The sequence below is a fragment of the Ambystoma mexicanum genome, chromosome 1q (genome assembly GCF_040938575.1).
Source record: "Ambystoma mexicanum isolate Mex_15411 chromosome 1q, UKY_AmexF1_1, whole genome shotgun sequence".
Lineage (NCBI taxonomy): Eukaryota > Metazoa > Chordata > Amphibia > Caudata > Ambystomatidae > Ambystoma > Ambystoma mexicanum.
In genome coordinates, this window is record NC_090922.1 from 262,275,201 (window position 1) to 262,297,534 (window position 22,334).

The following is a 22,334-nucleotide window of genomic DNA, read 5'->3' on the forward strand; positions in this document are numbered from 1 at the left end:
GTGCTTCTCTGTGTGGGGTGCCAACTGAATGTGCCCGTAGGATGTTCTCTGTGAGAGACTCAGCTGGAACTGAGTGTTCTGTGTTCTGAGCTGGTACTCTGGCTTGGGCTCGGCTCATGTCATGTAACTTACTGAGGTCCAAAGAGGGTGATCAGAAGGGAAGGGTCGGGGTGATGGGAGGGCTTCGGGAGCCAGGGAAAAGAAAACACAATGGGCAGTCCATTGGCTATTGTGCTCTTTCAGACATATTGGGCTAAGTTGGAGATGCTCGAGTTGAGAGTTGCAGGTGCTTGGTGTTACATTTGGGTACTAAAAATGGGAAATGACTGAAGCTGGATCTATGCAAGCAACAATAGGTTCAGGGCAACAAAGCAGTGTATGGAGTCAGTGCATGAGGTCATTTTGCGTGTTAGTGACTCTAGGGCCCAGAGCCCAAACCGTCTCTCAAACAAATTATTTAAGACAGATCCGGTTATGTGGTCTGCACTTCTCCCTATTTTGTTTAAAGAAATAGCCTTGGTTGAATGCTTTCCTGAGTCATGTCGCACAGCATTAATGTTTACGAGGGGTGTGAAGACCGATCTGAAGAACTAATTCCCTATTACCATCTTGAATGCGGATGGTAAGGTCTTCACATCCCTCTTACCATTCCACCTTGAGAACTGGCAGGAGAGTGCGGGTTGGCTGAACAAGCTACAGACAGGGTACAGGAAAGCTCACAGCACTAATTTGAACTGTCTTGTTATAAGGTACCTTCAGGACTTTGTCTGGTCAGGTAAATATTTACTGTTTATGCGGCTTTGCTTGACTTGTCTGCCGCATTCAACTGAGTAAACCGCCATCATTTATGGTCCAGATTAGCAAAGTGGGGCACTCCGTATGGTCTCCTAAGATTGATCAAGGGTTTACATGAAACATCTAAAATCCAGGTCAGGTTGGATCATGAGGGTATGTGTCCCGTAAATTCAAAACTAATAGCCTCACCAGGAGGCTGGCAGTATCCCAGTGGTAATAGTGCCGGGTTACCACCAACACAAAGAGCAGTACAGCTACTTGGTCCAGAGCAATTGGAGCCAGATCCCGAGTAGTGGTAAGGCAGTTAAGCCCCATTCCCCATTGGGTCCATTGGACCTAAAGGGGGTTTTCAGTGCTATTAGCGCCGGCGCAATTAGCACTGTGCTTATAGTGCCACAAACGTGCGGAAAGTGCAGATTTTTAACTCCAGCGAAAAGCTGGAGGTAAAACTCAACTTTCCATCCAACTCGTAATTGGGCCAGCCCTTAAATGTGGCGGTAATAACTTGGTTGGCTTACGGTGACTAATTTTTACTATTTGATCGTACCCCATTTGGTCTCTGGAGGCTCCTTTGTGCTTTTTCAGAATTTGCTAGAGTTAATTCATTAACTATTACCACAGGGAAAACTAAGGTTATTCAGTTTTCAGAGAAAAGGAAGAAGTCAGCATTTAAGTGGAGATTGCCGGGGGATATTTTGATGCTGGAGGAGAATTTAGTTCAGCCTGGTTTTCCCATATGCAGCTATCCTCAGAAGGCACTAATGGGTCATATGCTGAAACATAAAGCACACATTTTTTTCGGATCACATGACCATGATTAGCTGGAAATATGCAAGATTTTCAATTAAACCATCCTTGAGTTTTTCTGAGGGCAAAGTAATACCTAAAATAATTTAGGCTGTGGAATTACTTTATCCTGGGGTCCTTAGTTCTCTCAATAAAGTGGAGGCCTTAATTTGGCGTGAGGTTTTGAGAATTCAAATGCAGTTCCTCTGGCAGCTATTCGCTACGAATTATGTCTTAGGTCCCTGCAGGTGAGAGTCAAATGGAGGCTATCGGCCCTATACTGGATTGTACTTTACTGCGTTGAAAAATCTCTATACGATGAATTAAGTGGCGCAAGGGGCTCTAACAATGAATGCACATTAAACACATTGGGTGATCAGTGTGAAAATATTGATGATTGGGAAAAACAAAGGTGACCTTGGCGAGCACTCCGGATTGGTTAAATCTGCTTTGTACGAGCACTCCGGATTGGTTAAATCTGCTTTATACCAGGCTGACTGGTGTTATATGTTTCATGGGTACCAATCTTTATCTCAACTTAAAATGGAACACACACAAACTTGGGGTTGTGGCACCATACTTGAAGATCTTTCCGAATCAACATCATAGGGATGAATCGTTAAGATTCAGGTGGAATTTGGTTCCTAAAAGGGAAATTCTTTAGCGCCGGAAACTAATTTCTCAGGATGTATCTTTTGGCCGATTCTGCAAAGACACATTAGAATTGCAAACCGCGAGACGTCTATTGGCCCATTGCACGGCACGGACTGCACTACGCACTTCATTTTATAGCAAGTTAGTCCAAACATATGTAGACAATTCAATGGCTTGAATCACAAGCTGTTGCCTCCTTCCATTTTTGTGTCCTGTGCAAAGAACGCGGACATTCGTTCTGCAAAGTTGTTCACTTAAATTGAATATGTAAAAACATAAGTAGAATTATATTCAAACAGTTGATGTGTTAAAAGCTATTGAATCACATTGTTACTAACCCTAAGGCACAATTCTTCATAGAGCACCAATGTTGATATGAATAAAATATGTTAGCAAGATTTTGTTATGTGTATGATCATGAATTTGATATGCAATTTTGCAAAAATGATGAATACATTTATATGTTTGGAATGAAAACTCTGGCCTTGAGTGGACAGAAATTGCTAAAGGTTTGTATAGCATAAAATAGTGCTACCACGAATAAAAGGTGTGAAGTTAAGGTAAGTGTAACCAGTTTCCTTTGTGTTAAAGTATTTGAGGTATTTTCCCCACTTGCGACTGGTCCCCCGAAAACAAATAATTGGGAAGTACCCATTTTTGACACACATTCCCACCCACTACCAGCCCCCCCTCACCTCCTCATACAAAACACATCCTCCTTGGAACTCGGAGAGCTAACTTTATCAAGCCATAACATTACAAATTGACCTGCCAGTGTTTTTTCTAAGCAGATTGATGAGTGTTAATGATTTAATTGTAGGAGTAAACATTCTGACACTTGATTCGTATCTGTTCCCTGCACTGAAGTCCGGTTAAAAACAAGCATTGACAAAACCAATAGTCTGTGCTTGTGTAAAGATAGTAGCACAGATAATCACACCACTTTCCAGCTGTTTCCATCTTATAGTCAGGCAGTCCAATGATGACAGTGCCTGGAAAATAGGCCTGTCCCATGCCAACACAGAAACCAAAAGAGTTGGCTTTACCAGTGCTTCTTTTATTGTCCTTGGCACCTCGAAACAGCATTTTTTCTAGATTGTGCGCATCTACGAATGTGCAAATAAAACAAAAATAGATAAAATAAATAAGCAGTGGTACGATAGTGCGGCCCTGCTGAGACGATGCAACAACGTATTCGGAATCTATGGCGAAGTGCTGATTCAAAAAAGTACTGGTGCAGTTCTGTACCCCTGCCCAGAAACGTGGCACAATATTGCAGTACGGTAAGAGGTCTTGGTGCAGTTTAGAAGGGATGCAATACTGCACTTTGCTATACTAGTCACCAGGATGTCATGGGTGATTTCTGGAGCCCCACCACAACCACGGTTTGTAGCCAGCCTTATCCCAACCTAATGCCTTTAGTCAGACAGGCGAAGATAATGGGCAGGGGAAAAGAGGGAGAGGAAGGAAGGAAGGAAGGAAGGAAGGAAGGAAGGAAGGAAGGAAGGAAGGAAGGAAGGAAGGAAGGAAGGAAGGAAGGAAGGAAGGAAGGAAGGAAGGAAGGAAGGAAGGAAGGAAGGAAGGAAGGAAGGAAGGAAGGAAGGAAGGAAGGAAGGAAGGAAGGAAGGAAGGAAGGAAGGAAGGAAGGAAGGAAGGAAGGAAGGAAGGAAGGAAGGAGAGACAGAAAAAGAAACATTATTGTAAACTAAATTAAGAAAGACAAACTGCAACAGTCAAAACAGACATTTTAAAAGAAAGGAAGAGTGTGGGTTTTAGAGAAGCATCTTAATTATATGGAAGTGGGCCTGACTCCCTCCATGGAGAGGATGCGCCCAGGTGTTATTCCCCAACAGCAGGAAGGTTTGTGGGTTTTGCTAATTGCCCTTCGCATGAGGAGGCCCTGGAGGACGTGTCCTCGAAGATCCATGGACATTTAAATGCCTGTGCCATCTGAGCCTCTACTGCTGGCATAGGATGCTGTGGCAGGCCCCATACCTAGCAGTCCAGCCTAACAGATGCGCTGATGTGCACGGGCAAGTTCAGTTGGTAGGCTGTAGCCTATACTTGCCTTAACAAAGGTGTCTATCTGTCTGTCTATCTACCTATAACTCTCTGTTCCCAATTTGCCTGACTCTGTCAAGCTGTCTACCTGTCTGCTTGCTAGCTTCCTTCGTAGCCAGCACTCCTCTCTGCCTGGCTCTGTGCCCGCCTGTCTTCTTGTTTTCCTGGCTGCTTGAGTTCCTGTGTCCCTGCTTGGCAATTTCTCTATCTACCCAGCGAGCTCTCCTCCCACTGCATGCAGAGGGCTGTCAGTTCATAGCTACCCTATCTATCCACTGGCCGTCCGGCACAAGTTAACACCATCCAGTGGTTGCAGCTGAACACAAAGCGATACTTCAGGGCACGTGACGTGGTAAGTTATTAACTGTGAAAATAACTCCATTATGCAAAAGTAAACACAAATCTCACGTGAAAGTCTAAAATGATAGGTGTTGGCAAGAATTGGACATGTCAGAAAACGTCAATATCTTTAACCTGAAATGACTGAGGTGTTGCTTTGTAAAAAAAATGTTTTTTAAAAACGGAATCTCTTAAGTTTTTACCAATGTACTCACAGTAAAATATTTTGATTTTTTATCGCTTGCCTTCACTGATTGCAGGACTGGATGCAAGTAGGTAGGTATTATCTTGTTTGCCCTTCGATGTCTCCGTCACACTCTTGCGGGGGTGGGGACGGAGGGGGCACTTTTTAGGTTAGGTCCCTGAGGAGCAAACGTGAGATGCGAAACTAAGGAGCAGAAAGCTTACGTTGCTTTTACGCTGCAAGGCATTTTCATTTTATTTCAAGGCTATGTGCGGAGGGGGGCGGGATGTATATGCGACACCATCCGGCGTTCCCAGTACACCTTCAAGTACCACATGGATTAACACGTGCATGGCATGTTCGTGCTGGCGTGAAACCAATGGATTGCAGTGGAATCTGCCTGTTTTTGCCTCTGCTAAAAGGCGGATTCCAGAGAAATCCATTGTAAAGGCTGTCTGCCACGCGTGAATGGGAGGCAGTAATTATATGTATTGCAAAACGGAGTGCAAAACAAGGAGTAAATGGGAGTTTGCATGCTTTTACACTTATTTTTACATGTTTGGCAAGTTATTAAAATTGCTTGGAAGGGGCCCAACAGCAAATAAAGGCTAATATTGGTGTTCCCCACCATTTAATTACCACCTTTTATATTAATGACTCCCACGTGTGTGCAGTGGGGTGAAGAGGAGAAAGTTATTGTTATCCTGGGGCTTTCCTCTAATAACACCTGGGCAGTGAGACAGCGGCCTGGAAATGACCTTCTCAACTCCAGACGCCAAGGTACTGCCCAGCCCACTGAGTAATATGAATGAAAACAGCAAGGGACTCATGTGAAAGTATGGAGTAAATTGAATGCTACATTATCTTTGGATGCCCAATTACTGGTGCCCAGGAGTCAAAGCACTACTGTGTTCTGCAGGCGTGTTCACAGCACCATGATGAGGATCATGTCCAGTCATAGTTCATGAGCCCCGCTAATTTCACGCGTACGGGTTTCTCTCTACCGGAGCCTGGCCAGCCCTGCTAAACCTTATTTGGCCAAATGCACACACGCATTCTAATCTTACTCCATGAACTCCAACACTCTGGACTTCAGTCCACCAAGGGCGTTTGCATTGAAACTGTAATAATGGTAAACGGTGCTATGTAAATGACAAGTACAATACAATACCTCAAGACTTGCACCAAGGCATCCCCGGCAGGATGCGTCTGGATGGATTGACGCAGCACGTTGTTGTCACTCGCCCAATGTCTTCCACCCCTGCAGAGGCACGCATTAGATTTTGAGGCGAGAAGCAGTGCCATGATGAGAGCACTTCTCTGGCCCTCGCCCACAACACTCAAAATGATCCATGTAGGACACATTCCAACAATGCACCCAGACTGAGGCCTACTCTCTCCAGTGCCACAAGACTAGAAAAGTAGTAAACATACAGTATTACACGTGCACTACACAGTTGCCAATTAGCATAGGTAGAAACCAATGTTGTTACCTCGTCCGTAGGCTGTGGTGCAGGGTGTCGTAACAATTCTTTAATGTTGCAAAGAACAGTGGACTCCTTCCTGCACCACGCAGCCCACCTATGGCGAGCCCGGCTTTACGCAGATTCCTTTCTTTCTAATAGCTGTAGCACAATGAACACTACCAGTGGAGTCTGCCACAGGGAATTGCGTAGTCATCCACTAGAAAATGGGGTCCTGATGTATACAAAAAAACAGTTGTCCTGCCACTTGTGTTTTTCGGTATAAACAACTCTTATTCGTTTGTAATTCAGGTACGTTGAAACATGTAATGCCCTTTAACGCTCCCACACCTCCTCGAAGGCCGATCTCGGATACACATTGCCCCCATAATAAAATGTATCACCCTACTTAGTTCTAAAGAAAATACCTGCAATATTTTATTTGAATTGCTTTTTTATAACACGCTTAATACCTGAGTTTGGTTTCTATGAACGGATCCGGGATTCGAACCTCCGCTGCTCTACAAGGTCTTGCATCCAATGCCAGCACATTGCCTCTGTGTCCATTCATATTAAGGTTCAAATTCCCAGAGTGGAGTTTCAGATGTCATATCTTGCACGTGCATGTAGAACAGGCCTGTGTCTAAAAGCACCTGACCTCATCAAGGCAAAGTCCAAAACTAAAGAAATATATAAATAGTAGCTGCACCCGGCGTATCATTTACCTATCCAGTGTGATCGCTTTCTCTCTCTTTCTCTCTCTCTCTGTCAAGTGGTGTTCAGATCTAGGCATGTTGTTGCCTGAACACTCCAGTATCCTCTTGAGATGGCCAATGAAGACGTATCATCACAGATTTTTGGACCTGCAGTTTCCTTAGCGCATGCATGGTCCTAACCCCACAGATAGGATGGTACTCGGGTTTAGCAACATTTGAGGAGTCCACATTGATCAGTAGGTGGCTACTCCATGAGCTGTTCCTTTTGTCGCAACACTGTGCCACTGATATGTCCAAGCTCTGTGCCAATTTAAGCTGGGCTTGCCTGATCCAGCTGGACCTCTATCATTCCCAATCCACCTGTTTAGCAGAAGGTTAGACCCTTACGCCGTGCTCACAATCAATAATTCGCTACTGAATGATCCCTATTGTCATGTGTTACTCAGTAGGGATTTTAGAGGTATCACTGTTTCATATAATAGCATTGCAATAGCAGGAAATGTGTGCACCGGCGGAAATCTTTACGCATAGTGTGAGGATCGGAGAGTTGCTGTTCCAAGATGGTAGGTTTAGTTTATGGTCCGCACAGGGCTCTTCATTCCTTACTGCATCATCGTGGATTATGCAATTTTTTGCCTACAATGCCAAATATCCCAATCCTTTTTTACACAACATTTCTGAACCACTCAACATTTAGCCCACAACCAAAATTAAGAAATCAGGTGTAAAATGATTGTAATCTCTGGGCAGACGTCCCGGATCATTGCAATGCCTTGTGATCCCTGGGTATCGCTTCAGGGTAGCTATCACTATTTCATCACTGTACCCCATTCCTGCTCTTTTCAGAAACTAGTCTTTGGACATGAGATTGACCTGGCGTTTGATTACACAAAGTTGGTCTTTGACTCCTGTGTACAGGACCGATCACTGCTAAATAATTTTTTGTATTTTTATAAACTAGTGTTTAATTATGAACACACCCCCAAGTACCTTCTCAGTTCAAAAGTAGCAATTGTCCGCTGAATGCAGCCTATTTCCCTCTCAGCAATGTGCCAGACAGATAAACCACTGTTCTACAAAGTTATGTTGTATTGTTTTCATGATGTTCTAATAAAAAACATGTTTTAAGTTTGTTTCAGAGTGGAAAGGCAGTTTCAACCCAGAAATCTCTATAAGTTAAGGGCCCGATTCATGGAATAGTGTGCAGAGATCTCACAAAGCCTGCGTGCTGGGAGCGACTCTTCGTCAGCATGCGCGCAGACGTTTTTCTGCACGATCTGCGTATTCAAGGAATTGTTTGCGCAAAGTAACCGTATACGAAACGCATGACAGGAACACCTCTGACACACCACCATCCAAAGCAAAAACAGACAGAAACAGCTACCTTTGCGTGCTGTCCAGGCGCAGAAACATGCACCCTTAAAACAGTGCATTGGGTCCCCTGCAAGCAGGCCTGCATCTCGGGGACCCTGCGCTGGGTCCTATAAAACTGTAACCCGCAACCTGACAACATGAGTACAATTTATCGTAATTTGGCTAAAACTCAGAAAAATCTGCTTGTGAACCCCTGTAAACCGTTCTTGCACCCCACTACACTGCGTACGCACGCCCCTAAGTTAGTTCAGGGCCCTGGCAGCATACACACACCTCTAAATACGACACCTGATCTTACCTCTGTGCTGTGATTCCCACACGCAAGTGTCTGTACGCCTGCCTTCGGGTGGGGGATTAGATGAGGGCTTTGCGTGGCCTTTTCTCTGTGAGCGGTTGCATGGTTGGATCCATGAATACGGATCATTCCGCGCAATAATGAGCATGCGATGGACTGCCGGCGGGCCGTCCCTTGTAACGCCCACATTTTCCCCTGTTCTTCCTTATTGTATGAGTTATGCCCCCTTTCCTACCCTCTGCGCAAACCACAACCACGCTCTGCATGGTGTCTTGTGCAAGGCACTCGCCCACTCGAAGATACGTGCCGAGCCTGCACGATGTCTCCACAAGTTATGAAAAAGGGCAGCGCAATCGATTCCATGAATTGACAAACGAGATTTCACCCGCATTTGACGTGCAAATTCGCCATTTACCGCACAAATAATTCCATGAATCGGGCCCTTAATGCTTATATTGTCAGTAGTAAGTAGAGGTCCGATGGCTAGAGTATACGAGGAGGAAATCCTTTTATCCTTAACTCTGAATTCATGTCAGTGGTTTCACCTCAATATTTATAAAGCTGTGTTTTCTAATGGGGTCTGCACGAGTTTTTTCTGCTGAAGTGATTTTTCAAAGTTCCCTACTTCACAAATATGCAAAGTTGTGAGACTTCCCACTGTTTTCTTGTTCCACTGAGAGCAAAGTTGTTGACTGCACCATTCATTTAGCAGTAGGAACGTCGCCCAGTTTTTTCTGCAGCTGCAAATAATCGCTTCCATGTATGTGCCCGAAGAGGTCCACTCAAATACAGTGGTGCTGAGTGAGAAGTGAGAAGCATAACACCCTGTGACGATAATGAATTGGCTAGGAACATGAATTGGAAAATGAAACGTGTATAACTATATTCCCACACCTGAGCACTGCCCTCAGTTCATTTAGCAGAAAAGAACACACATACCCGCATACATTGCAAAGACAACATACATTCCATACATGTTTGTGGCCTCTGACCTTACACTACCTCACTACACGCCCATCCAAAAAAGTAAAACAATTTGCTTCTAAAAATTAACGAATTTATTATTGTAATAATTGTACGTAGTAATTACCTATGTTTTAGTATGGAAAAATGTGTGCCCAGAATCTTCCAGTCATAAACATGCAGTCAGTCATCACTCAGGTCTCGGGAGGAGCTCAGCAGCAACGTGCTCGCCTTGGAAGCAAGGTGAGACGGAGCAGCACAGGTTCGATCCCCGGGTCCGCGCTTAGAACCTATCATACATATCCCAGGCATTCATGAAATAGGAAGTGGTACACTCTCTATCCTCCTTGCCTCATCCAGGGTATGGCTTGCTCCATTCTATCATCTTTTTGACACAGGAGTAATTGGTTTGCGGAAATAAAATACAGCAAATAGTGTTTTTACTGAAATATTTTCTGGACCCACTTTCTTGGTTTGGTAGAAGAATGTTTTCTTTGGCTAAAGCTTTGCAGGGGGGGTTTGGGGGAGGGAGGCAATGCATCATCGCCAGAGCACTATCTGTGTGCTAATATAACGTGTACACTTAAATACCCGCAAAGTCCATGATGTAGATATGCGAAAACTTTCCAACCTTTTGAAGTCTGCAAAGTCTTGCAGTAAAATTAGCCAAGGGTGCAAAGGCCCAGTCCTGCAACTTCTCAGAGCCCGCGTATGTAACAGAAAGTGGGATTCTGCTCATGCTGCTCCATCCAGCAATAAATAAGGGCATGAGATTATTTTACGATTGTTCAAACCTTCTGGAAATTGGTCGCTGTTCATTTCTAAAATGGCCTCTGCCCAGGTCTTAGCGACGTTTTCACTGGTGCCCAAGAGGATCAATGTTCTACCAGCTAGATTATGATAAGCCGTGTCTAAAGATTAAAACGCGTTCCCTTCAGTGCCTTCTCTCAAGAGTCTGGCTCGTTGGATACTGTCTAACCTTAGTCAGGTAAGTTCTCACTTTTTTGGTTTCCGGGATCAGAACTTAAAGGGAACTAAATGTAAATGTGAAAGAACTAAAGGTAAGTCTCAAAATTTTGGGCATTGGAAAGGGGGGTAATCAGACTTACCTTTAGTTCTTTCGCTGGATACTGGGCATTCGCCTCAAGTAGACTAAGTTTCTTTGCTGCTTGTTATGATTTGACCGTGTGTCCCGTCTGTGTGATCCAATGTCCACTGTCGTTTGCTCCTCTGTTGCATCTGGGAGTGGCTCTGTGTTAATGCCACTCTTGATAAAGATTGTCTTGTTCTTTGTAATTATTTCTCAGTCTTCAGGCAGAAAGTAGTTTGTTTCACTATCCTGACTAAATTTACCCACAAGCAATGCCTTACATAATACGCTTCCTGTATTGGAGCCAGACTTGTTTTCACGATCTGAGACGATAACTTGGCACTGGCAGGAAAGGGGGCAACCCCATTCACCATATATCCGGATCGGTCAGCTGGCGTTGGCAGTGGATACCATTTGGTCCAGTTGGATCGTTTGGCGAGTGGTTGCGATGCTGTCTAGCGATAGGTATCTAAAGCACCGTGGAATAAACCACTTCCCCTTGTCTTTCTGTTGCTCATAAACATTCACTTGATGCTACATGTGGCAGTGTTTAGTGGCCTGGATTTCCTCTGTACCTCTTACACCGAAGTTCCAAAGATTCACCTGTATGCATACAGCAAGTGACCTCAAGGTAATTCATACTAATAACAACACAGCGCTCCTGGGACCAAGACGCCACTGCAATTCTACCTTAAACATTCCATGCTTAATTGGAATACAGTGCAAACAAAAATCTAAAAATCCATGGGACCCTTCTAGGATTGAGCTCATGGTTGGCACTCGCAGTTCATTAGCCCTTTTACATATTTGTCTGTTGAGAACAATACTCACTTCCATGTCCTCTGTGTTTCTCTTGGTGACGGTTGGATTTCCAAGAATGCAATACTGGACTTATGTCAATGCATTTTCTGGTGGTCTTCGGACCTACCTGCGTATAGGGGAGACGACATCCTATGCAGTGCCTGTTATTTAGCAGTAGACAAAAGGTGCTTTTCTACGCACATTGTATTTATAACATTTAAGTAAATGTTCCTGAAATTCAAATCTTGTTAGAACAAATCTGCGTTGCTCCTTGAAGAGAGTTGCCTTGCCAATGGGCAACAAAACGTTTGAAAAACAGGAAACTGGATCCCTGCTCACTCCAAATTGCAAAATACATTTGGAGAGAAATGAAGCCTTTTTCAGTTAATGTAATTATTTGTCATGTGAAACCTGTTGATCTGTCATGCCATTGCAATCTATGTTGGGAAAACAGGTGTATCTGATGGGTTTTATCATTGGATGAAAAAGTATTTTCCAAATCTTTGTTAGGGTGAGCAGGTAGCCTGGGCGGCAGCCGGCTCTCAGTGTTTGGAGTTTCGTGGATCTTCTTCGGGAGCCAAATTATCTGGAGTCTAAAACATTAACATTAGCACAGTTTTCTTGGACTTGCAAGTGGAGACTGGTGTTTCATCTCACGTAGCACTTCCCAACCCACGTAGGGACAAAGCCCAGGACGCTGAGTCAGGAAAGTACACTTTTTTTATAGTGATCAACTCTACCCACTACTTGGATAGCCAACATTATCCATAATTCTCATAGTTCTGGTTCAAACTCTCACATGGAGGTGGAAAAAAGAATACAGGTAGATACATTACATAGTGTGTTTTAAACTATAGCTTTTGGTAATCATGACAAAATATTGCAAATTGTACAACTGATCATTCATTATATAACAGTTCTTGTCTTGGTAACAGGAGCATCCATGAATCGCACTAGCAGTTATTTAATGTTGAGTATATTTGTGTATCTTTTTTATACTCATATCAGTTTTTCTGGAATCGTCGCCCTTGCTAGTGGTGTGTATCTTTGCTGGAATCCTTCCAAGCACTCCACATCGGATAATGCTCTCTGCTAGATTTCTCCTATTTAATGAGCCACCAAGAAGGTTCCTGGGTCAGGAACGAGGTGTGAATGCTGGCGCCCAGGTTCTGGAATAGAACTCCACTTGAGAATTCTGGGGATGCCCTGCCCACATTGCTTGTAACATTGTTGAAGGAATGCCCTTTTTTGCGCAAATAGCCAGTCCGTTTTTTTCCAAAATCGTCAAGGGCCTCTTGAATCTCCCTTGATGGTTTGCACAACTGAGGTGATAAAGCTCACAAGAGACCCAATAAACATTAAACAATCAAATCAAAAAGTCTGTGATTGACAAGATAAACTATAGCCAGTACGCAAGTATGTGTTGTGTTTTTAGCATAAAATACTTTTCTAGCACAAACCAATCACAGATGGCATGAATTACTTTGTCATGTAACTGTCCTATTTTGATTACACCTTTCACCAGACAACTGTGACTATTTATTGCACTTCCGCTGCAAGACAGCTTAAACGCAGCCTAATCACCCAGCAGTAACCTGTGATTTAATTTAAAAAACAATCCATGCAATCAGTCTTCACCTACAAGGACCAATGACCAATCTACAATGCATTTGTTTATCTGGATCTAACGACCAAATATTTCTGTAAAACCAGGTCCAAAAGGAGCACAAACAGATGGTCTTTAGCGAGCGCCTGTGAGCATGAACTGCGCATGTATAAGAAGTCCGGCTTGCACACAACAAATGGCAGGAGATAGACTCATGTGACCGCCACAGCAACCGTTCCACGACTACGCTCCTGCGAATGAACGACGTCTGTGCTGTGCGCAGCCTCCCCATAGGAAACCTTCAGCAACTATTCCCGGTGTCCAGTCAAAATATCGAAAATAGTTGGCCGAATGACGAAAATGTCGAAAAAATTATGTCGAAAAAAAAATGTCAAATGCTTTCTTTTTTTATTTACATGTTTTTTTTTTGGTTCCGCAAGTAAAAAAAGGCTTAAAATAGAAAAAAAAAAAAAGGGGGTTAGGGGGGAACCCACCCATTTCGAACAAAAAACAAACTAAAAAAAAATTGAATTTTTTTTTACATTATTTTTTCGACATTTTGACTTTCGACCAAATGTTATTCGAAATAGTGCCTATAAACTCCTGTTCTCTTTTGAAGCATGGTGTATGCTCCAGTGCAGCATCACTGCAGAAGATACCACACTGGAGCATATATGAGTTGGATGCAGCATTCCCTCGTCTTCCCAGGGCCATGTAAAACCCGGGGGAAGCCAGGAAAGCCTGGAGCCCCGACTGCATCAGTCTGCAGCTCCCTTGCTTGAACCCCCTTATCAAAACCTGCAGTGCTGGACCGGGGACACAGTGCAGCGTGTGGGAACCGGGTCTAGTGGGCCATACATAATATATCATTATAGATGGGTAGCTTTCAACTACAGGTCTATACTACCTGGCAGTTCTTATTGGCATCACAGAAAACTAACCCAGGCTTCTCTCTCATCGTCTATCTGATGTTATGTGAAACCCATTGGTGGGGCATATACACACTGATGACCCATCTATAATCCCATACATAGTCCCCTTTCTGCTGCTTTCAAGCTACAACAACCTGGGCATTAAGTGGTATTTCACATTTTAGGTTAGGGAGGGGGCAACCCTTTGTGCAGCTCTGGCTGTACCCACTCCGCAGTAAGCATAGTACAAATATTCATGAACTATTTCTAAACACAATCTAAACAAATAGCTGAAGGTCTCTCCTTAAGCTTTCAAGTAACTGGCACGCTGCTGTACATGAGTGATTCCAGTCATTCCAGTAGCAGTATCAGCAATCATATTGCATTCTATACAGTGCATCCTGCTGGATGTTCTCACTCCTAAGTGCTGTGGTCATAGATGCCAATGTTCCCTTATGCAATAGCACTCAATTAATAGACATATGGCGGGTGAGTCGGCGTGGCTAGGATTGAAAGCCAATGCATCAGGTAGCGCTTAGTTCCTTGAACCGCGCGAGACCGCCAAGCTGCCTCTGTACATCTTGTATCCCTATCCACGTGTGGAGAGGAGGTGGCTGCATTTTCAGAAGGATAAAGGGCAGAGTAGGAGTGTAAACAGAATGTGCAAGTAAATAACAAACAGGATACCCTCAGCAGAAGTAGACCTCCACTCCAGTTCACAAAAAGTGGGTTACTTAGAGATTTAGAGCACATACATTAAGTGCTCTGTGAAACAGCTCATGTCTTAGTACACAACCAGCTGTACCGGGCGTCTCATCTGCTGACCTAGTCCTCTCGCTGAGTCCCTCCCTCCCTCTCTGGCGCTGCGCTCTCTTCCTCGTTCTATTTCTCGGTCACTTTCTACACGCATTGGGCCTCATTACGACCCAGGCGGTAATCGTCCGTCCTTACCGCCATGGCGTAATGAGCGTTTCCGCCGTGGGCCGATGGTGTAAAGAGCGCCACATTACGACCCATCGCGCACGAGCATTACGCCATGGCGGTAATGCAATTAACGCCATGGCGGAAAAGGCCCCTACCGGCATCGTAAAGCGAGCAAGGTGCCCTTCCGCCACCGTAAGTAGCGGCCACCGTAAGTAGCGGCCACCGTAATTTGCGGCCACCGTAAGTAGCGGCCACCGTAATTTGCGGCGGCCGTAAAAAGCAGAACTGGAAATAGCGTCATCGCACCGGAACGGGAAACAGCCCATCGGCCATCTTTAAAAACACAATCCATTGCCATCCTACCGAACAACACCAGACCCAACCCTGACACCTGTCCCAACCTATCACCCACCCATCCAAGTACCCGAAAATGCCTAAATCTGTGAAAAAGGCATGTGACCGCCAGCGCCAGGAGAGATTCAGCCGGGAGGAACTCTGCATGCTTGCGGAGACCCTGCAAGACAACGCAGGTGTCGTTTTCTCCCCGGAAATGACCAGGACAGCGATAGGGAAGAAGAAGGCCATCTGGGCCCTGGTGGCTGAGCGCGTCAGCGCGGTGGGGACCGTACCCCGCACCCCACAGCAGTGCAGGAAGCGCTGGGATGACCTACGCATACGGGTCAGAGCCGTCATCTCAGCAAACCGCAACCTTGCCCTGGGTACCGGTGGAGGGTCGGAATCCCCCCTAAAACTCCAACCGTGGGAGGAGATCTGTGCAACCACGATTGGGATGGAATCCATTGAAGGCGTCGGAGGGATGGAAAGGGGAGCTCCGACATCAGGCGAAGAAGGTAGGTGCCTCAAACAAGACATGCCATAGTCACTGCAGTCCAATCATGTGTAGCACAAGGTTGCCCTAGAGTGTAAATGCAACACATATCAACACTGCCCATAGCCACATGCAAGCACCACCCTGTATACACTGCTGGCACCCGCATACCTGCATCCACATTCCACACTGAAAGGAGACAACCTGCATGGCACTGCCTGAAATCTGCCTCATCTACTGACCAGAATAATGTCAATATCGTCATTCCAAAGTCCGCAGACCCATCAATAACACCCTCCCTCCTTTGCTCCACCACAGGCACAGATTCACACCCAGAGGACCAGGACACCCCTGCGCCGAAGAGAGCCAAGAAGGCCATCAATAACGTCCCTGCACCCTCAACCTCAGCTGCAGTGAGGCAGACCCCACTGCAAGCAGGTCCCACTGCAAGCACACCGGACGTCCCACCGGCAAGCACCCCTGTAGGCAGCAGACCAGCAGCAGCTGCTCCACCTCCACCGACATTGCCTGCCACAGAAGGCACGGGGTCAGCGGCCAGCAGCAACTTCGGTGAGACAGCTGCAACAGCTGCATGTTCAGACTCAGACATGGAGCACGAGGTCAGAAGCCCCACTGACCTACTACATTCCCCCTGTTTCTCAGACGCCAGCCCCCATGAGGATCACACACAGGGGCACACAGAGGTAGAGGAGTGGCCTTCCACCCCATGCCCTGTCCACACTCCACAGGAGGGGAGCAGCCCCTCCATCACTCCACCAGCACTGGCCATGGGCCATCAGGGCCAGCAGTCCCTCGAGGACATCACAGAACGGCAGCATCAACTGTCCACGATGCTAAATGAGCATGCCGCGGAATGTGTGGGGGCTAGGTCTACCATTGAACAGGCCACGGAGACCCTAAGGGCCGAAGTAGCACGGAGCACTGCCACCCTGAGGGATGCCATGCAGGCCATGTCCAGGGACATCTGTGCGGAACTTGCCGCCTTGCGTCGTGCGCTCACTGAGCACACCCACACCTCACAGGACGTGCATGCACAGGGGCAGCCAGGGACATCCTCCACTGCCAGTTCTGCACAGAGCAGCCCTGTGCGACGTTCCGGACGTAACCTGCGCTCCACAGCCAGGGGTGCCCCGGGGGCCAGGAGAGGGGGCTTGTGACAGCCTGTGGCCACTGTCACAGGCATCTGTTGACACCTAGAGGGGGTGTGTTGGGGTGTGCAGGGGGGAGGTGGTAGGGGGTGTGTTGGGGTGTGCAGGGGGGAGGTGGGAGGGGGTGTGTTGGGGTGTGCAGGGGGGAGGTGGGAGGGGGTGTGTTGGGGTGTGCAGGGGGGAGGCGGGAGGGGGTGTGTTGGGGTGTGCAGGGGGGAGGCGGGAGGGGGTGTGTTGGGGTGTGCAGGGGGGAGATGGGAGGGGGTGTTTTGGGGTGTGCAGGGGGGAGGTGGGAGGGGGTGTGACACGACATTTCATAGTTTCAATACACTTTTTTCTTTCCAAAAAAGTAATGTGTGGACATTTTCATTGCGTATGTGTGCTTTATTGGTCTACAGTCCACAGTGTGCATGTCCCAGAGACACACAGTGCCCCAAGTGCAGTCTCCATGTGATAAACACCAGCCATGTGTGCTAGAAGCAGTGGTCGATGATACTTTGGCGCATTGCACGCCCCTCCTGTGCATCGCCTCCTCCATGGGGTGCTGCCCCATCTGCACCCTCCTCATCCTCATCGTCAGGTGGTTGCAGTTCTGCGTCAGGGGGCAGGGGCACATTCCGTCTGACGCACATATTGTGTAGCATGACACATGCCATGACGATCTTTGCCACCTTCTCATGGCCATACAGGAGTGCCCCACCAGACCTGCTGAGGCTTCGGAACCGTGCCTTCAATAGGCTGAATGTCTGCTCTATGACCACACGAGTACGTGTATGTGCACGGTTGAAGTCCTCCTCGTGCTGGTTCTGCGGGTTCCGGACTGGTGTAAGGAGCCACCTCTTCAGGGGATAGCCTGCATCACCTGTATGTAGGCGAGAATGTATGTGTCAGTCATGTCGTCTGATCAGGAACATGATGTTCCACCATGGCTCGCATCCAACTGTTACTTTGGCTCACTTCTACATGCACTGATTGATTCACACAATGCAACCAGTATATGCTCATGGCTCCCATGGCCTGTTTTGCATGCCATCACCCAATGTATGCAGAGGGGTTGTGTGCATTGTGAGTGCCCATCCTCTGTCTCCGTTCTCTGTGTTACTCACAGCCAGGTGGAGTATGCATCATCCCCCCCCTTTCTGCCAGGTGGAGTATGCATCATCCCCCCCCCTTTCTGCCAGGTGGAGTATGCATCACCCCCCCCTTTCTGCCAGGTGGAGTATGCATCGGTACGTCATTCACCTGCCCACTTCCATGACATTGGACTCACTGAGTAGCCAGGATCTTGGCCCTGCATGTCGCTCCATGTAGCGTGGTATTGTGGAGTTCCTCAGGACCATAGAATCATGGGTTGATCCGGGGAATCGGGCACAACAATGTGTGATGATCTTGTTGGAGTCACAGACCATTTGCACGTTGATTGAGTGGAACTGTTTCCGGTTGCGGTACGGTACCTCCATGGCACGTGGAACCACCAATTCCACATGGGTGCAGTCGATGGCACCAATGCAACCGGGTATGCCGGCTAGTGCATGGAAACCCACTTTGGTGTTTGCAATCTCCTGGGCAGTCCGTGGTAATGAGATGTGGTCGTCTGTGTGCTTGAGGAGGGCATCGAGCAATTGGATGAGTGTTCGTGAGAATAATGGTTGTGAAATGCCATGCAGGTGCCCCACTGTGTGCTGGTAGGTGACTGTGGCCAGGAAGTGGAGTACAGACACTACCTTCAGTAGGGGGGGATGGCGGTTGGACTTTCTATCATGCTGACGATGTCGTTGTGTGTCATGTCTACGATGGCGGTGATGGTGTCCCGGTCCAAACGGTACAGGGTGTGGATCTGCTCAGCAGTGAGGTTGAATGGATTGGCTCTGATGCGTGGGATTGGGGGCTGCCTGCGTGGTGGCACTGGCTGTGCTGGTGGGGCTTGCTGGGCCTGCCTTGCCCTCCTTCTCCTCCTGCGTCTCCTCTGTGCTGCCTGTTGTTGTTGTTGCTGTTGTAGCACATGCATTGCTATCAGGTCCTCCAGCCCCAACATTGCTAGTCGTATTGGTATCATTGTGGAGTGTGACTGGGTGTGGGAAGGGGTGGGGTGTGCTCTTTTTGTACTTCCTGAGTCTGTATTGCCTTCACCTGTGCTGTTTCTGTGCACCTGTGGCAGCTGCATTCACTTAACATGGCCCTTTACGGTTGGTTCGCGATGGCGTTATTAGCGCCATGGCGGTAAGGTACTTAACGGGCTGGGTGATGGCGTTAGGTGCATGTCCGCTTGGGTCGGCATTTGCGTACCTTTCCGCCATGGCGCTAAGTACGGTGTGGGCGGTCGCGTGCGCGCACCCTTATCGCAGTAAGCGGCAGCGTTAACTACGATGCCGCTAATGGCATCGTAGTTAACGGTCACAGGTCATGATCGGACCTGGCGGAAAACGATGGCGTTAACCATTTACCGCCATCGTTTTTCACTTAGCGCCAGGGTCGTAATGAGGCCCATTGTCTAGTCGGCTAGTGCTGAAGAGACCCCAGCTGTTGCTTTCCGCTTTCTGACCAGGCGGAAACAAACAGCTAGGTTTCGGTGGTTGCTGAGGGATTGCAAACGCAGCTATTAAAAAAACACGAAAATATATAATTTAACTAATTGAAAGCGGCTCTTTTAAAAAATGTGCAAAGTTATTTCACATAATGATTACTTACTATATATTTATTGAAGCCATAATAAGACCGCTCTCTCTCTCGCTCTCGCCCTCTCTCTCGCCCTCTCTCTCTGTCTCGCTCCCGCCCTCTCTCTCTCGCCCTCTCTCTCGCCCTCTCTCTTTCTCTCTCTCGCCCTCTCTCTCGCCCTCTCTCTTTCTCTCTCTCTCTCTCTCTTGCTCTCCCCGGGACTCGCTCTGCACTCCCTTTCTCTCCCTGTAACCACCTGTCTCTCACTCTCTGCCTCTGTCTCTTTCTATATGGGTGAGACTCGCACTCTCTGGGGCTCATTTGCAAGAGCCACTTTGATGACAGCTGGGTAACTGTTGGAGAAAAAACAGATGTTTTGAGAGGTTGGTTGTTTTTTGTGTGTGCAGAAAATAGGTACTAAAAAACAAAACACGGAAGTGTTTTAATTGCATTGTTAACTGCCTCTTTTTAAAATGTTACAATGTCGATTTCTAATGTTGATATTCAGTATATGTGTTAGTTCTGATAAGTATGCCCTGCCTTACTAAGCAAAGCGCAATATTAAAAACTAGAATAACCAAATACATTATTGACTGATAGGTGATAATTCCGAGATACACTGTTCCATTTACGCCTATTGGACGCTTTAGAAATACCCTTAGAAGAAAGGGGGAGGGGACACTTACTACCAGTAATGGTTTCAGCCTGCTTTGCATGAAATCAAAGAGCCTTTTGGGAAAATGAACACTGATCTTCAGATCTCACGAATAGGCCGGTGATGAAATGGTTCTGAAAGGTACAATGGGCTCGGTGTACAATTCTTTTTTCACAAGACCTACCCTAGCATTGTAATGTTTGTAACATTCAACCTTGTAAAGGGATTCAGATGGCTGCAGGAACCCCATGTGAGCATAGAGAGACTACAGCATCTGTTATTTGATTGAGGTCTGTTAAAATGCATTTCTTAAGTCAAACCTGGTGGACAGAGGTTCAGAAAACCAGCCTAGTTTCTTGCAACAGGGTTATTTATTTATTCACATTTGTTGAGCGCACAGCAGCTCAAGGGCATCTTGGTGCTTGTTATAGTGGGTGATCATGGCTTAGTTACATACAGGAAATGATCATGGCTTAGTTACATACAAAAAAGACAGACGAGCATGCTAGGACTACATGGTATGCTCGTAGAGGAAGTATACAGATAATGCGTGTAGATGGTTAGTTGAAGAGGGCTGTTTGATCTGAGTGCATTGGGTAGTGCATTCCATTGCTCAGGGGCTTAGGGGCAACATAAGGGAAGCTTATTCCTCCTGCTTTAGCTTTTTTGATCCATGGTACCCTAAATTGGTTAGTGTAGCATTGTCTATTAGGCCTTGTAGAGTGTGTTCTGGAAAGTGTGTCTGATAAGTATGAGGGTGCTGAGAAGTTGATGCATTTGTGTGTGGTTGTAAGAATTTTGAATGTGATGCAGTCTTTAACTGGGAGCCAGTGAGCTGTCTTTCTGGCTTGTGTGATGTGGTCTCTTTTAGGTACACTGAGAGCTGCTCTGAGTGCGTTATTTTGTGTGGTTTGGAGTCTAGTTAGTTTTTCTTTGAGGTGCCAGCCCGGAGTGTATTGCAATAATCCAATTTGGCTCCTATAGTAGCTCTGGCAATGGAGAGGCAATTATCCTCATTAGGAACGGTTTATTGGCATTAATAAGTTTAGTTCTCAGAGCGGAGGAAGAGACAATAGCACTGACTTGATTATCCATAGACAGTGTGGCATCAATATGGACTCCTTGAGTTTAAACCGAAGATAAGACTGGGATGACACAGTTGTCGATACGGAAATTGGAGTAGAGTGAGTCGAGAGTAGCTAGTGTGGACTTTTGACCAAGAATGAGGATTTTCGTCTTGTCCCCGTTGAGGCAGAGACCATTGGTGGCCATCCAAGCTTGGATGGTGGAGTAGATTTGCTGTAAAGTAGCAGCGTCTTGGTGATAGATCCCTGTAAGAGGAAGGAGCACCTGGGTATCATCCGCATAGTTTATATATGTGATCCCAACTGCATCCGGTTTATCAAAGAGTGGCTTAGTAGAAATATTGCAAAGGGTGTGTGCATTACAGGATCCCTGTGGGACACCACAGTTAATGATAGTGGGCTCTGCATTTGCAATATTGGAGAACACTTTGATCGCTCTACCTTCGAGGAAGGAAGTGATCTAGATCGCTGCTTGATTGGAGAAGTGCACAGCATGCGTGAGATGGTTGGTGAGGGTGTTGTGATCAACCAAATCAAATGTTGCTGAAAGGTCTAAACAGAGGAGGAGGGCAGGCTTGCCATTGTCGAGGATATGAGTGATTTGGTTCTTTAAGTCTAGTAAGGCGGTTTCAGTACCGTGCCCTTTGCAAAAACCTGACTGTCTCTTTCCTAAGATAGAGTTAGTTTCAAGGTACAGTTGGATCTGCCTGTGGGCGGCCTTATCTAGGATTTTAAGGAGAAATGGGATGGTTGTAATGGGTCGGTAGTTATTAGGCTGAGCGGGGTCTAGCGTAGGTTTTTTTAAGAGCTGGCGCACCCAAGCATCTTTAAGGCTGTCAGGGACTGAGCCTGTCTTGAATGAAGCATTGATGAAGGCGGTAAGGAGGGGAGCGAGAGGCTCTGCTCATTCCTTAATGATTTTGGGGGGGCATACATCGCCTTTGCATTGTGATGGTTTGAGATGTTTGAGGATGTCTAT